Source organism: Heterocephalus glaber, unplaced genomic scaffold (assembly GCF_053883595.1).
Source record: "Heterocephalus glaber isolate CG9 unplaced genomic scaffold, H.glaber_assembly_v1.0 deba00000122, whole genome shotgun sequence".
NCBI lineage: Eukaryota > Metazoa > Chordata > Mammalia > Rodentia > Bathyergidae > Heterocephalus > Heterocephalus glaber.
In genome coordinates, this window is record NW_028258138.1 from 68,952,352 (window position 1) to 68,966,679 (window position 14,328).

Below are 14,328 nucleotides of genomic sequence, written 5' to 3' on the forward strand. Positions count from 1 at the left end.
AACAGCCTTCTCAAAGACTTCGTTGCTACACAACTTCCACATCAAAGGGGACAGGTAAGTTCCACTTCCAAAGACCACCCACAACCTGAGAATGCAGTTTAACCCCTTGCATCCATTTATTGCCCTCACAGTTGTGTGGCCTTAAGTACAACCCTAGTTCAGTTATTCAGAGTATACAGTGTTCTCTCAGAAGGGAGTTCAATGTGGCAATGCACACCAGACACTAGAGCCTTGGCCCTCACAAAAACTGGTTCCAAGAGCCTCCCAAACCCCCTAAATTTCTGTTATTAGATAAATTAATGGCAAGACTAGCTCCTCAAACTCATTCATTCATCTACCCTTTGCTACCTGGTTTTTAAAGAGATTCTAGCCATCTTCAGCCCTCAACCCCAAGCAATACATTCTGTTCAGCATAATATGTGCTAATCAAGAAAATCTCATTTTGCTTCTTCCTCAGTGATTGATTTAGAAGTAAGCAGAAGCCTAGTTCTTGCCATAGAAGTCTGAGGAGAGGTGCACTGGGCCCTCCCTATGAAGCAGAACCTGGAAGAGCTTGTCTTCATAATTCCATTTTTTGTTGTCTGTATGTGGCTCTGAAATAGCAGCAGACATCTCATCACTAAGGGAGGGGCAGTTCTGAAGACCAAGTATCCCACTGAGGGTGGGAATAAAAAGGATAAAAGAAGAGAGCTCTTCCTGAGTTAGAGAGCTACTGAATTAACCTGCCCTTTAGATTTCTCACTCTGCTTGTCTGTCTACCTGTTTTTATAATCCAGCCCTTCCCAAAATGCAGCCTTCTTTTTACAGTACTGCTGTCTTGCATTTTCTCAATACTTCTGTCCTTTTTAACTCATATTAATGTCACAAGTGCAGGGCTTCCACACAATCAGATCTAGCCTTTTTGCCTTTAGTCCAGTTCAGTTCATCAAACATTAATTTGGTTTTCACTGTATACTGAGTACTAGGATTTGTTCTGTTAGTAAAGTTCATACTGGAGCCGTATAAATGTTTCTTAAATTTACCTTGCCATATGATTGCTATTGTCCCTTCCAGGCAGCAGCAGTCCTGAGTCATCCTGTAATTTCCGATAGAAGGTGTGTTAGTTACTTTCCTCTCATTACTGAGAAAAAATGCCTAGCACCCAAAGTTAGAGGGGAAGGGTTTATTTGGCTTACAGTTCATAGAGGTTTCAGTCCATAATCAGCTGGCTCCAAGGCAGGGATGAAAAACAGGCATTGCAGAGGAGAAACAACATGGCACGCACAAGGCAGCAAAGACAAGAGACCTTAACAGCATCTTATTGCTCCTTTTATCTTATTCAGACTACTCAGGGTGAGTAGCACTCTCACCCTTAGTCCTAATGCCCTTGAGCCTAGCATTGCACCATGAATCACTTCCAACTTCACACACTCTAGATCCAGCCTATGACCACATGAGGCTTTGAGGTGACATCTAGACCCAAACCATTACAGGTTTCAGAAATTACATGATCAATGATATCTGCATCAGGAATTGACTTTCTCTTTGTCTTTGATTTCTGCTGCACTCTACTCCACATAGTTAACTGCGTTCACTTCCACCTCTGGGTTCAAAGACAGCCACTTAAGTGAACAGGTTTACCCTGAACAAGAAGCATCTATAAACTTCCTGGGGGAAAAATAGCTCCTGTAAACAGCATCATTTTCACCTGCTATCTTATAATCCTTGATTTTCTTCTTTGCTTTTCTCTACCCCTCAGCTTCTTCAAAAGTACAAGTCTCAATCCTTTCCTGAATGGTGAATCATGGGCATGGCTTTACTTTCCAGGAAGCTGTGGCCCCAGACAAACTTGCCTAGTTCCTTACCTGGCCTGATGCCTGGTTCTTACTCCTGGATCTACCTGCCAAGCCTTGCCTTAATCATTCACCTGCTGCGTGGGAAGAGTTGCTGTTCACATCCCAACATGTTAGATTTAGCAACAGCACTGAGAATTATCAGCAGAAATGGAGAAAATACTTGCATAAACTTATGGAACACACTATCCTATGAATATAAACCAAGACTAGTGACAAGTAATTTTCCACTGGGAAGATGATTAAGCAATAAAGGAGAATTAGAAGGGGATAATTGTCTATGCATCAAATAAGAGTACATACAGATGCTCTTTGATGTATACAAAGCTATAAAATTCTAGATTGGAGAATGGTGAACAAAATGAAAGGTTGAAAAAACTGAGGTTGTTAAAAGTATTGTATCTTGTGGTCCATTCAGGCTACTATAACAATACACCATAGACCAGGAAGCTTATATCAGAATTTTCTCACATTTCTGCAGTCTGGAAAGCTCAAGATCAAGGTGCTGACAGATTCCATGTCTGTGAAAGCCTGTTGGCTGCTTCATAAATGGTGACTTCTTGCTCTATTTTCACATGGGACAAGACAGCTCCAGAGTCTCTTTTATCTTGATTTTGACATATGAACTTTGGGAAGTACATAAACATTTAGACCACACCATCATGTAAGCTGCAATTTCAGAGCTCATGTTAACTGAGTTAGAATGCAAACTCTAGTTTGGAGTTGCTTCCAGAGGAGGAATCTTGTTATCTTTGAATTTAACCTGTCTATGGATGACTCAGTGGAGGAACGGAAAACAATTCATATTATTTGGTCATATCAGACATACATGTGCTAGTGGTAGATCCACAGTCTCATGTTGTCAGAAATTACAGGAACCTCAATGAGGTTATGCAGAAACATCAAGTTTGATGATGGCTGAAGTGTTGATTACAATGTCAGCTGAAGATATTTTCATGGAATAACTCTCAGCCAGACTATTTGACTCTCCCATGAGCCTTCACAGTGATAAAGCTCTTCATATCCCCTAGACTGGCAAGGAACATCAGTGTCACACGTAATTATCATCCTTGGAGAAAAGAATCCATTAATGATCTGGGCTGAAACCAGGTCTGAATGCTAATGAAAGGGTGGCCTTCCAGGATATTAATTAGGGGTGACACTTTTAGGGCAAGTTTGACTTTTCTTCCTAGGATTCCAGTAGAGAGACTATGTATTGGATGTGAGCAAAATGCAGATTGGAGTTCAAGGAGCGGAAAACTGAATAAAAATAAAATATTAAGGACAAATGTTGATGAAAAGAAAATTGGGAATATTTCAATCCTAAAACATAAAAAGTAGTTCCATGCCATAACTGGTGTAAGCTCACCTCCTCTGGTCACTTGAGGTTATCTAAAACTGGCTCCACCCTTCTCTCCTATGCTCTGTTAGCAGTCTCATTCTGTTCTCAAGACACTAAGAACCTCTAGGTTTTAAGTTCTCAAGATTTTTCTGAGCCTGCTTCTCAACCTGTGAATGTGACATTTTACTTACCTTTCTTCCCCTATGGTTGTTTTACCCCCTCCTTATCTTTCCAAGTGTATCTTTGGTAATGGTTGGGTCCTGTTACTAATGGAGAATCATGGACCCACCTCAGAGCTACTCGATCAAAATCTGGGAACTTAGGAAGATTCCCAAGGAAGTGCACACGAATTAAAATTTGAGGAGCTCTGCCATTCTCAACAGAAGCAATGTAGATAGATAACTCCATTACTGCTTGTTTTCAGGGGGAGGTGTGGTTGGAATTATAGAGTTGGAATGGTGGAGGGTTTTACACAGAAGTAATGCCTATGCTTTATAACTAAATATTTGCCACCCCCACACATAGTTAAAAGTCTTTGGACTGTCTTAACCTGTTGTTTGGCTATCTTTTCCCTCAAGTCTAACATTCCATTGCACTCATTTTCTTATGCAGAGTAACTTAGTTCTCCACCCCAACCTAGCTCTGTGCTAACTTTTGCATATATAAAAAGCTTATTTATGTGCCTTGATAAAACAAAAGGTTATCTACTCTTGCTCCAAAAACTGGACCTTAAAAAACCTGCAGAGATTTTGAAGTTCTACCTTTTCCTTTCTTTCTTCCCTTCTGGCCTCCATGAACAGAAGAAAGCAGTACAGACATATATTTTTCTTCTGATATGAAATATGTTACTTCTATGCCCACTTAAAAAGCAGAAACCACTGTAGTTACTTTAGATTTTCAAACAATTTTTTCTTCCTGCTACATGCCTTAATTTCAATTATTCATTATATAGCAAGATAAGAATAGTGTGAGTCATTCAAATTCACAGTCTAAATACCATAGGTGAACCACTGCTCTCAGATATTTTAGAGTTATTGTCAGAGAATAAAAATAATCCTAGGAACAAATTTTAATTGGTTTATCTTTGATCAACCTCTTTTATCAAGATCAGCTCCTAGCTCAAACTCCAAATTCATAACTCCGGCCAGGTGACCTATTACCCAAACCAGTGACTACTTGTGGGCCCTCTTCATGCCTCTCTGGAACTGGATAAAGTCCTTACCTGAGAGTCACTAAGAAACTCCTCGCTAGGGTAAGAGTTGCCATAGGAATGGGATGACCAAGAACAAGTAGTATAATCAGATCAACAGAAAGTAGGGAAAAAGGAAAAAGCTTCTCCTGCTTCCTTATGAGGTAGAAGAAGAGCATATTTCAGACATGGAGGACTGGAAGAATCACACACTGGTATGTGGCCTGCATGACTAACACATCTGCTTAGTTCTCTTCATAACCTAGGTGATTATCAATCTCTAATTAATTTTGGTCAATAGAAGAGCTAATAAAAACCTTGAGTTCAATTGGGCATTATAAATAGATCAACAAACATCTTTTCAGCACCTACTTTGTACCCAGAGCTATGCAAGGCCCTTAGAAAGCATTAATAATTACAAAGTAGTCCGAGCATTCAAGGAGCATGGTTGGTAATATAAATATAATGTGGTGAATCCTAAAATAGATACAAGCACAGGACATTTTATCTAAGCACAAAAGATTCCTTTCTCTATCTTGGGCAATCAAGGAATGGCCCAGGAAGGTGACCACCAGAGAAGATATTTTTCTGTTCTGCTATAGTTTGGTGTCCTATTTTTGTCATATCCTTTCACCACAAATGTTAGGTTTCTAATATAAACAACAATTCTTTTGGAAGCTTTGTATCAGAGCTGCTAAAAGAGAGGTATCTAAAGAGATGAGCAAGCTGAAATGTAGAGATAGAGATCTACGAAAATTGATGTTAGGTTGTGAACATCTAGTATGGAACAATTTGGAGGGTAGTTACAGGACAAGAGGTCAAGGAGTGTGAATTTATAATTTATTGCCCAAACAAGACACTTCTGACATCGATTGTGGAGGGATACTATTACTAATTGCTAGGCTACACTATAATCTGAGACTAGGCTAAGTGAATTTGGTAATAGGTACCACTAGTAAAAGATCACATTTCCAGTTATCTGCAAATAGTGAACACCCTTAACAGCATACTTTATCATGTCGAAGTTAAACTACTTGTGAGGATACTAAATAATGTCCTATGAAATTTGAAATTAACTAATCAGCAACTTTTTAATAGTTAGATGCTATAGTCTGAGTGCCCCTCAAAATTTATGCACTAAAACTTAATCCTCATTATGGCAGTATTATAAGGTGGAGACTTTGGGGAAATGATTAAGTGATAAATTGCCTACCCTCACAAATGGATTAGTGTCTTATTCAAGGGTGGAGAAAACCACATTAGGGTCCTTTTCCCCTTCTGTTCCTTCCATCATGTAAGGACACGATGTTGACTCTTGGATGTTAGAATGCAAGGAGGCTTTATCAGACACCAGATGATCTTGTACTTCCAGCCTCTAGAACTGTGAGAAATAAGTGTCTACTGTTTAGAAATTACCCAATCTGTGAAATTTTGTTATAGCGGCACAAATTAAGACAATGAGACTAGGATCACATTTGCGTGGATCGTTGCTTAAAACAGGAAGTGACCATAGGAAAGGGACAAGGAAAACACTCTGCCATACTATGGGAACAGAACTTTCTGCTTTATAGTATTATTCAATTTATGTAAATACTTACCCATGGCTGAGGACCAAAGAAGAGGAAGCAAGCAAAGGTAAAATTGTAGGCTATCTCAGTTGATAATCAGGGACTATTGAAAAAGAATACAGAGGTGGTGAGCGAAACATGGTGAGACACAGATACAGCCCTGCATTCAGGTTCTGCCTGGAGAGATCTAAATCACAAGTGCAATTACTGGTACTGGGGCACTGGAGGGTAAAATAAGCTTAGATACAATTTTGACTTGATACACACTTTAAAGTATGCCTTTTACACCAATGAATCCTTTCAAATGACAGTGACAGTGGCTAACATTTACTGAATATTTTAGTCACTATTCTAAGTGCATTACACTATGTATAACTGGCTGTATGTCTGCAGTGACTATGAGGACTGGATATTATTATCCTCATTTTTCACTTGAGAAGCTAAGGTACTAAGATGAGAGTTGTGAAGTCTTGAAGGATACTGTAAGCAATCCATTTGTATAGCTCTGTCTCTTTAAAAGCAGATTTTCTCAGATGAGAAATACAGTTCTTTTAAGGCAATGCCACTTACTTAAGATGCATATGAGAAAAGGTTGGAGACTACACTACAAAGTATTTCAAGGCTGAATAAGATGAGAAAGATTCTTCCAGAAATGATGGGAATTATACAGCTCTGTTCATTTACATGAGGCTGAGCTTGGTGTATTATTAAAAATGCACAATTTAATTAATGCAATAAGACAATGCAGTTCACCTAGAACTGAAAATGAGGGAAGAAGCAAACTGGCCTCTATTTCTCAAAACAGTGTGGAGAGAAAGAGAGAAATCAGGAAAACATCTTCATGGCAAATCAGCTGTTTTTATAAAGAAAGGCTCACAGTTTTAGTGAGAACCAAATTGCTTAGAACCAAGGACAAATTCAGAGAGTCAGCAGGCACTGGGATTCTCCATAGAGATCTTCCACTCAGCAACTCATATTGGCATTTGAGGACCTTTTCAAAAAGAACATCAGATTATTATTAGAGCACATTCAATAAACTAGAGATCCTATTTGCCTCAGGATGAATGTTTTTAATATTGAATGTTGCTGTGAATTGTTCATCATGAAAATGTTTAATAATGCAATGTAGCTGCAATATAGAATTGCTGCATAAAGGAAGGCAAAGGCTAAATAATTGACTGGGAAATAAACCTTAAAGAGCAGCAGAGGCATGCTGGTCAGTAAAGAAGTGTGGAAGTAAATAGCTGGAGAAAGACAAAGGAACCAAAGAGCAACACACAGGAAAAAGGATCCGCAGTTCCCTTCTCCTTTAAGTCCCTTGCAAAGAACATGTGACATAAATTGTGGGTTCTACATTACCCAGGGGTTCAAACAACAACTAAAGACATGATTTTGACAGCAGAGTTTGAGGAAAGAGTGGACTCCAGAGGGTTGGGTGATACCCTCTCTGAGGCCCAGGAAATACTCCTGGAGGCTGAGCTAAAGCTCGTCACCATTGGCCCACACAGGATACTTTGGCTTTTATAAGAAATTAATGTTTGTTCTGTGTTGTCTCCAAATTAAATTTCTAATTAACTAATTCTTTGATAAGACATCTCCTTGAAATAAACCAATAATATTAATACTTGATGCAATAAATGGCCTGGGAATTTTCTGTAAAAGTTCTCAGAATGAGGTCACAATATATTGATATTAAATGATGTCTCATTTTTCCAGAAAATGTTCAGAATTGAGCATATACCTTCTGACAGCATTGTATGAGGATTTTTCAACCTAATGAAACTAAATAGAAGTAATAGAAAGTAATCATTATCTATTAGAAAAGTGTGGCAGTGTTTCCCCATGCCCTTTCTAAAAGAGACTGTGTATCTGCAATGCAAGAGAAAAGCAGGTAACATTTCAGATCCTTGCTAAGAGCCATGTCACACAAAAATCACTCTTATGCTCTCTTTTGGTATGTGGTTTTCTATAAGTAAATTGGAAGAAGATAAGCTTTTCATTGGCCAATGAAGACAAAATAAAATTGTGACTGAATGTCACTATAAACCCAGTTTCTGCCTCGGATAAAGTAATAAGAGCAATCAGCATCCTTCTGCCCATTTGGCAGGACAGCTGCACATTTTCATCAGGCTGACTAGCTGAGGATAAGGAAAGGCTGTCTTTGCTAAAGGCCTTTTGAAAGAGCATCTCAGCATAAACATGAGAAAGCATGTGGGTTCTCTATGGGAATTAAGCAAATAAATTAAGTGAATCTACAATTCTAGGGAAGTGACAGCCTCACTGACACAAAGAAGAGGAGGTACGGGGCAAAGTCACTATTAATCCTTGTGTGGTTTGCGGCAAAGGGTGTGCTGCCAGCCTAGGGGTTGAATTTTCAGACAGTGTCCACAGGAACCGGAATGTCTTTGCATCCCATCATGGACTCTAGAGACTGATGACACTTATTTCTCTCATCCTATTTTGGAAAGAACTGAATCTTCTCTCAGCTGATGGTATAACCAAACACAAGGACCAGGTAGGCAAGGGCACAGCTGCAGCACAAGTTTTAGATTTAGAGCCCAGGATACAGAGGGAAGTAGGCCAGAATAGGGTCCTTCAAGGGTTGAGGGTCAACAGAACAAGCTCAGAAATGAGTGCAACAAATTGTCAAAGCTCTAAGGTAAACTGTGAAAGCTAAAATGATTTAGGGCATTGCTAGAGAGATAAGCACATACTTTGAGTGAACTCCATGGGTGAAGGCTTTAGAATACTGCAGGATAATGAAAGCAGCATGGACTTCTTTGTTTTCTTTTTTTTTAATTTACATGGTATTCTTCTGAACACCATGCAATTAATAAGCAGAGGGAGATAAAACATGCAGGTCATACCTCTACTTCTGATCATGACAGTAACTGACACAAGACAGATATTGCCATTCTCTTAGTTACTTTTCTCATTGCTGAGACAAAACACCCTACACCTAAAGTTAAAAAGGGAAAGTTTATTTTGGCTCACAATTTGTAGAAGATTCAGTCCAAAATTGACTGGCTCCAAGGCAGGCTGGCATGGCAGAGGAGAAACAGTCAATGGAAAGCAGGCAGGAGACAGCAAAACAGCAAAGCAGCAAGCTTTGATCCCTCCCAGCTTCCCACCTTTCAGGTGGTGCCACCCACACCCAGGGTGGTCCTTCCCATTATCCACATCCAGAACTATGCTAGACCAATCAGTGGACTAATTTATAATCACACATCCTTAATCCTACATCACACACTTAATCCCAGCATCACAGACCCTAGATTCAGCTACCTCCCAAAACTCACACCTATGAGCACATGAGGCTTTGGGGGGAACATCTAGACACAAGCCATAACATTCTTCCTCTGTTCCCCAAAAGACTCATGTAAATCCTTTTATGCAAAAAGTACTTAGTGCATCTCTAAGAGTTGCCAGATCCTGTTTCAGCATTGCTGAAAAGTCTAAGTCCAAAATATCCTCTGAGATTTAAGACAAACTCTTAGCTGTACAAGTACAAGTGAAAAGAAAGTTAAACATTTCCAACATACAATGGCACAAGAGAGAAGAAAGTCTTGTTCCTGCTCCAGTTGGCAGCAGACCTTGGCATCATCTATGTGGTTTTATGCACAGGCAGAATGCAAGAGTTATGGGGTCAGGAAGACTTCCATCCAGATTTCAGAAGAAGGCTTGGGAGGCCAGGAGGAGTGTCCTGAGATAGCAGTGTGTGAAGCCATGACTGTGAAGCTGAAGGTGCAGTGGAGACTCCAGGAGGCTGGAGAAGCCAGGAATGTGGATTGTCTGAGGAAAACTACAAGGAGAGAGAAGAGCTGGCCCAAGAGAGATGCTGTGGGAGCTACAACCACTGGCAGTAATGTAGTGGTGGAGCCACCTAAGCACATTAGTCTTCACATCTTTCCACAGATTGCCTTGGATGCTGGACATGGAACTACAGGAGTTAATGTTTGCTCGGCTATATTTTGGACTTGCTTTGGTCTCATTCCCTTCTATTTCCCTATTTGTACTTTTTGGAATGGTAAGTTTTATCTTGAGCAGCAACTTCCCTAGGCCACCACTATTCTGCAACAAGGTGTGCTAGGACTCTCAAAGCAAAGTCCTTCACTTTTGCAATTTGGGGGCTGAGGGTCTGTCCCCCAGAGTGGTCCTCTTGTGCATTTCTCTCATGAGTTCCCTTTTTGGTTTTTTGTTTGTTTGTTTTTTGGGTTTTTTTCTGAGGTCCCTATGCAACCCAGCTGAAAATTGGCAAAACAAGTGAAAAGTGACTGGGAGTAAGTGATCTCATTAGGGTCTAAATGTCCAGTTTTTCCCAAACAGTGCAGTGGCAGAGGGGGCTGTCTTGGGTGTCTTGTATTTCATGAGAAATACAATTTGGAGATTCCTGGAACAAACTGTGCTCTTGAGCCAATGGACAGAGGTCACTGGGTCATGCTGGAAGTCCTTCCTCCCTCTCCTCTTGCCTGTGGGATCTTACATTCTAACTGAACCAAAAAGAGTTCCCTCTTGACAATGGGCAGATCAATTTGAGTCTTTGAGGAGGTGCAGGCCAAGATCTTAGTCTTTTAGTAATAGGTGGGTCTGTATAAGCCCCAGACCAGGTTCAGACCAGAAGATGGAAGGGTCAGTCCTCTTGGAAAAAGGTGGTTTGGTATGCACCCCAAACAGGTGCGGCCCAGAAGATGGAAGTTGTCTAGCCATCAGCTTTCTGTAGACACCTTGTAAGCTGTAGGAGGTACTGACTCCTGCCAGCTTTCCAGTGTTTAGCTGTATAAGGTACCAAGTCCCTGCACACTGCTGTTTAGCTATATGAGGATGAACACTCCCAAGAGTGGGGTCCCCTATCATCCAAAGGGGCCCAGACAAGAGATTTCCTCCATGCTAAATCATGAGGGGGTCTCCAGAAAGTGAGCCAACAAGAGGACAGAGTGTCTTCTCATGTCCACTCCCATTTAGGCTGAGTTATACTGGTCATGTCCAGTGGTCTTTGTCAATCCTAGATGAGCCTCAAAATATGTCATGTCCCTGGGTGGATGTTGGGTTACCAACCCACTCATCAAATTTTCCTGGGTCTATCTCTCTCTCTTACCAACATAGAAAGAAGAGGAGATAAGAACCAAGATGCATTATGTAAAGGGACAATTCCCAATGAGAAATGTAACTGTGTTGTATACCTACAATGTACCAATAAAAGAATTTAACAAAAAAGAAAGAAAGAAAGAAGAAGAGGAGTTAGAAGATGGGGCAAATGGAGGAGTTGAAGGGAGGGATGGGCAAGGGTGAAAAATAAGAACCAAGGGAGACTATGTAAAGGTGCAAATTTCCAATGATGAATGTCATTATATTGTATACCTAAAATGTACCAATGATTAGAATGAATAATCGATAATGCAAAATAGGAAGAAAAGGTCCAAAGTGGTAGGGGTAGTGGGAGGAGCAGGGGAAAGGAAAGAAGGGAAAGGAAAAATGATGAGAAATGGAAAAAATGGAAATAAAGTCTTTGTAAATAGGGAAGGGTGGAGGGGGTGAAGGGAGGGCTAGGAATGGGGAAAAAATAAGAACCAAGATGCATTATGTAAAGGTACAATTCCCAATGAGAAAGGTAACTGTGTTGTATACCTACAATGTACCAATAAAAGAATTTAACAACAACAAAAAAAAGAAGATGGGGCAAAGCAAAAGCAGAGTTTATCGACAGGAGAAAGAGGTACAAAGCCACTCAAAGTAGTGGGGGCCCTACAACTGGGTAACTGCTGAGCATGGGCAGTGGTCCTATATTTATGGGATTGGGAAGGTGTCTCCCTCTGGGGGCAGCCCCACCCAACTGGCTGTTCTATTTCTTTGCTAGGGGTTCGAGTTTCATGGGCTAATAGAGGAACCTGGGTGCACATTGCAACAATCAAAGTGGCCAATGTTATAAAAGTAAGATGATGTATTCCCTGTTATTTACATTCTCAGAACACTTCAGAGGTTGTTCTTCTCCTAAGTTTTAAAGGGCCTGTAACTCTCTTCTGACCCTATCCTACGGGTCCCATCTATCCCTACAATGAGTTTATTCCCTAAACAAGCAGAGTTTGAAGATGAGGACCTCGGGGGACAGAATCTGTGGAGCCTTCTGCTAGGAAGGAGGAAGCTTTGCAGAGGAGGGTTGGCAGTGCCAAGAAATCTGCAAAGGCATCTGCTTGCCACTTTGAACAAAGACTGGGTTGCATATGCATAGGATGAGATATGACTAAGCAAACCAGAGAGTGTTATGGGGGATGAGGATCTATACAATGAGTGAAGTTTGCAGAGATCAGACAGTACTGAGAAATATGGGTGCTCTAACCAGTCAGTGTAAGGATACCTCACCACATATGTCAGGAATTCAACTGAGGCTTCAAAAAGTCAGAGAAGAGTTGCTTTATTTTAGCCATACAGAAAAGGTCACTACAGATTTATCCTAACATAGCTTAAAATTATCCTTCGCTAAATTAACTGCCTGACAGAAAAAAACCAACACTTCTTTGAGAGAAGACAACCAAAGCCAAGCTTATAAAATATGTAGCATCTACAGTGTCCAAAGCACAATGAAAAATTATGCCTTGAGAAGTAAGAAAATGTGGTTCACAACAAGAAGAATCAATAGAAACAGATCCAAAGATAGCAGAGATGTTACAATTAGCAAACAACTATAAATTGCTAGTATAAATATTTTTAAGGATGCAAAAGAATATATACATATATATAATGAATAAAGATATAAGGAATCTCAAGGGCCATGTGAACCCTACATAAAAGAACTAAACAACTTAAAGTTGATAACTGAAATTAAATAAAAAATACACTAAAAAATCTAACAGCAATCTAGATAGTGCAGAAGAAAATACTAGTACACGTAAGGACAAGTCAATGAAAACCATTGTTACAGTTTAGGTGTAATGGCCCTCCAAAGCGCCATGTGATCACAGTGGGAGTGGGCTTTTGGGAGGTGATTGGATTAAGGGGCATTACGTCTGCTTTGCTGTTAGAAGGTGGGATCTGATGGGAAGAGGCTGATCATTATGTGTGTGATCCAAAGGGTATAGCTCTCTCCCTGGCTCCTTCCTTTATTCTTTCTGCTTCCTGGCCACCCTGATGTGAGTAGTTTCTTCCTCCACCATGCGCCTCTGCTTCTTCTTTGAAGCCAGGGACCATGGACTAAAACATGAGGCAAAATAAACCTCTTTTCCTTTATGTCATGGGTGTCAGGTGTTGAATCCCATGGATGAGAAAATGACTAAGACAACTGTCCAAACTGAAGCTTGCGAATGGGTGAGGAGGAAATCTTGAAAATAAATAGAACTTCAGTGACTATGTAGCAATATCAAGCAATGTAATAAACATGTGATTGAATTTCCAGTGAAAGAAGTAAGACATAATTTTTTTAGAAAAGATATCTGAAAAACATGGCTGAAAATTTTCCAAATTTGATGAAATTTATCAACCCATAGGCTGAAGAAGTTCAACACACCACAACCAGAACAAATATAAAGAAAACGAACACCTAAGCATATCACAGTCAAATAGTTGGAAATAATTTAGAAGATACAAAATACTAAGAATTATCACTGAATTCTCATTAGGAGCAACATAAACCAGAAGCTTAATGGAATGACATATATTAAATGCTAAAAGAAAAAAATAAGTACCATCAGCCTAGAATTCCATATACAGTGAAAATATTCTTCATAAATGAGGACAAATTACAACATTTTCAGATATATAAACACTAAGACAGCTCATCACCAGCAGATCCACCCAATAAGGATATTTTTAATTGAAGTAAAATAAAAATTATAAATATTCATGAAAGATACAGCATAAATATAAATAAATAGAAAGACATGCCACATTCTTGAATAACACCATCCAGTATTATAAATATCTTAACTCAGAGTTAATTTATCAATGTAATGCAACCTTGAAAAAATGCCAGGAGAATTGTTTTCTACAAATTAATTATAAAGTTTCTTTAGAAGAACAAAGAAGAAAAGACAGCCAGAAAAATCCTGATAAAAGAAGAGCAAATGGGGAGAGGCAAGGGAATAATACATTAAATATATTACCATATTTAATAGATATTAAATCTTAAGCCTTCAAAATTAAACCCATATGGGGCTGAGAATATAGCCCAGTAGCAGAACACTTACCTTGCATGCACAAAGCCCAGTCCCCCTGCCCCACACAAAGGACAGTATGATATTCACACATGAGTAGACAGACAGAAAAGAAAGTCTAGAAATAGACCTAAGTGATGACTTTTTAATAAATCACCTTGAGACATCTAGACCGCCATTTAGAAAATAAAATAAAATTGAATCTATCCTTTCACAAAGGTAACTCCCAAATAGATTAGAGATTTCCATATAA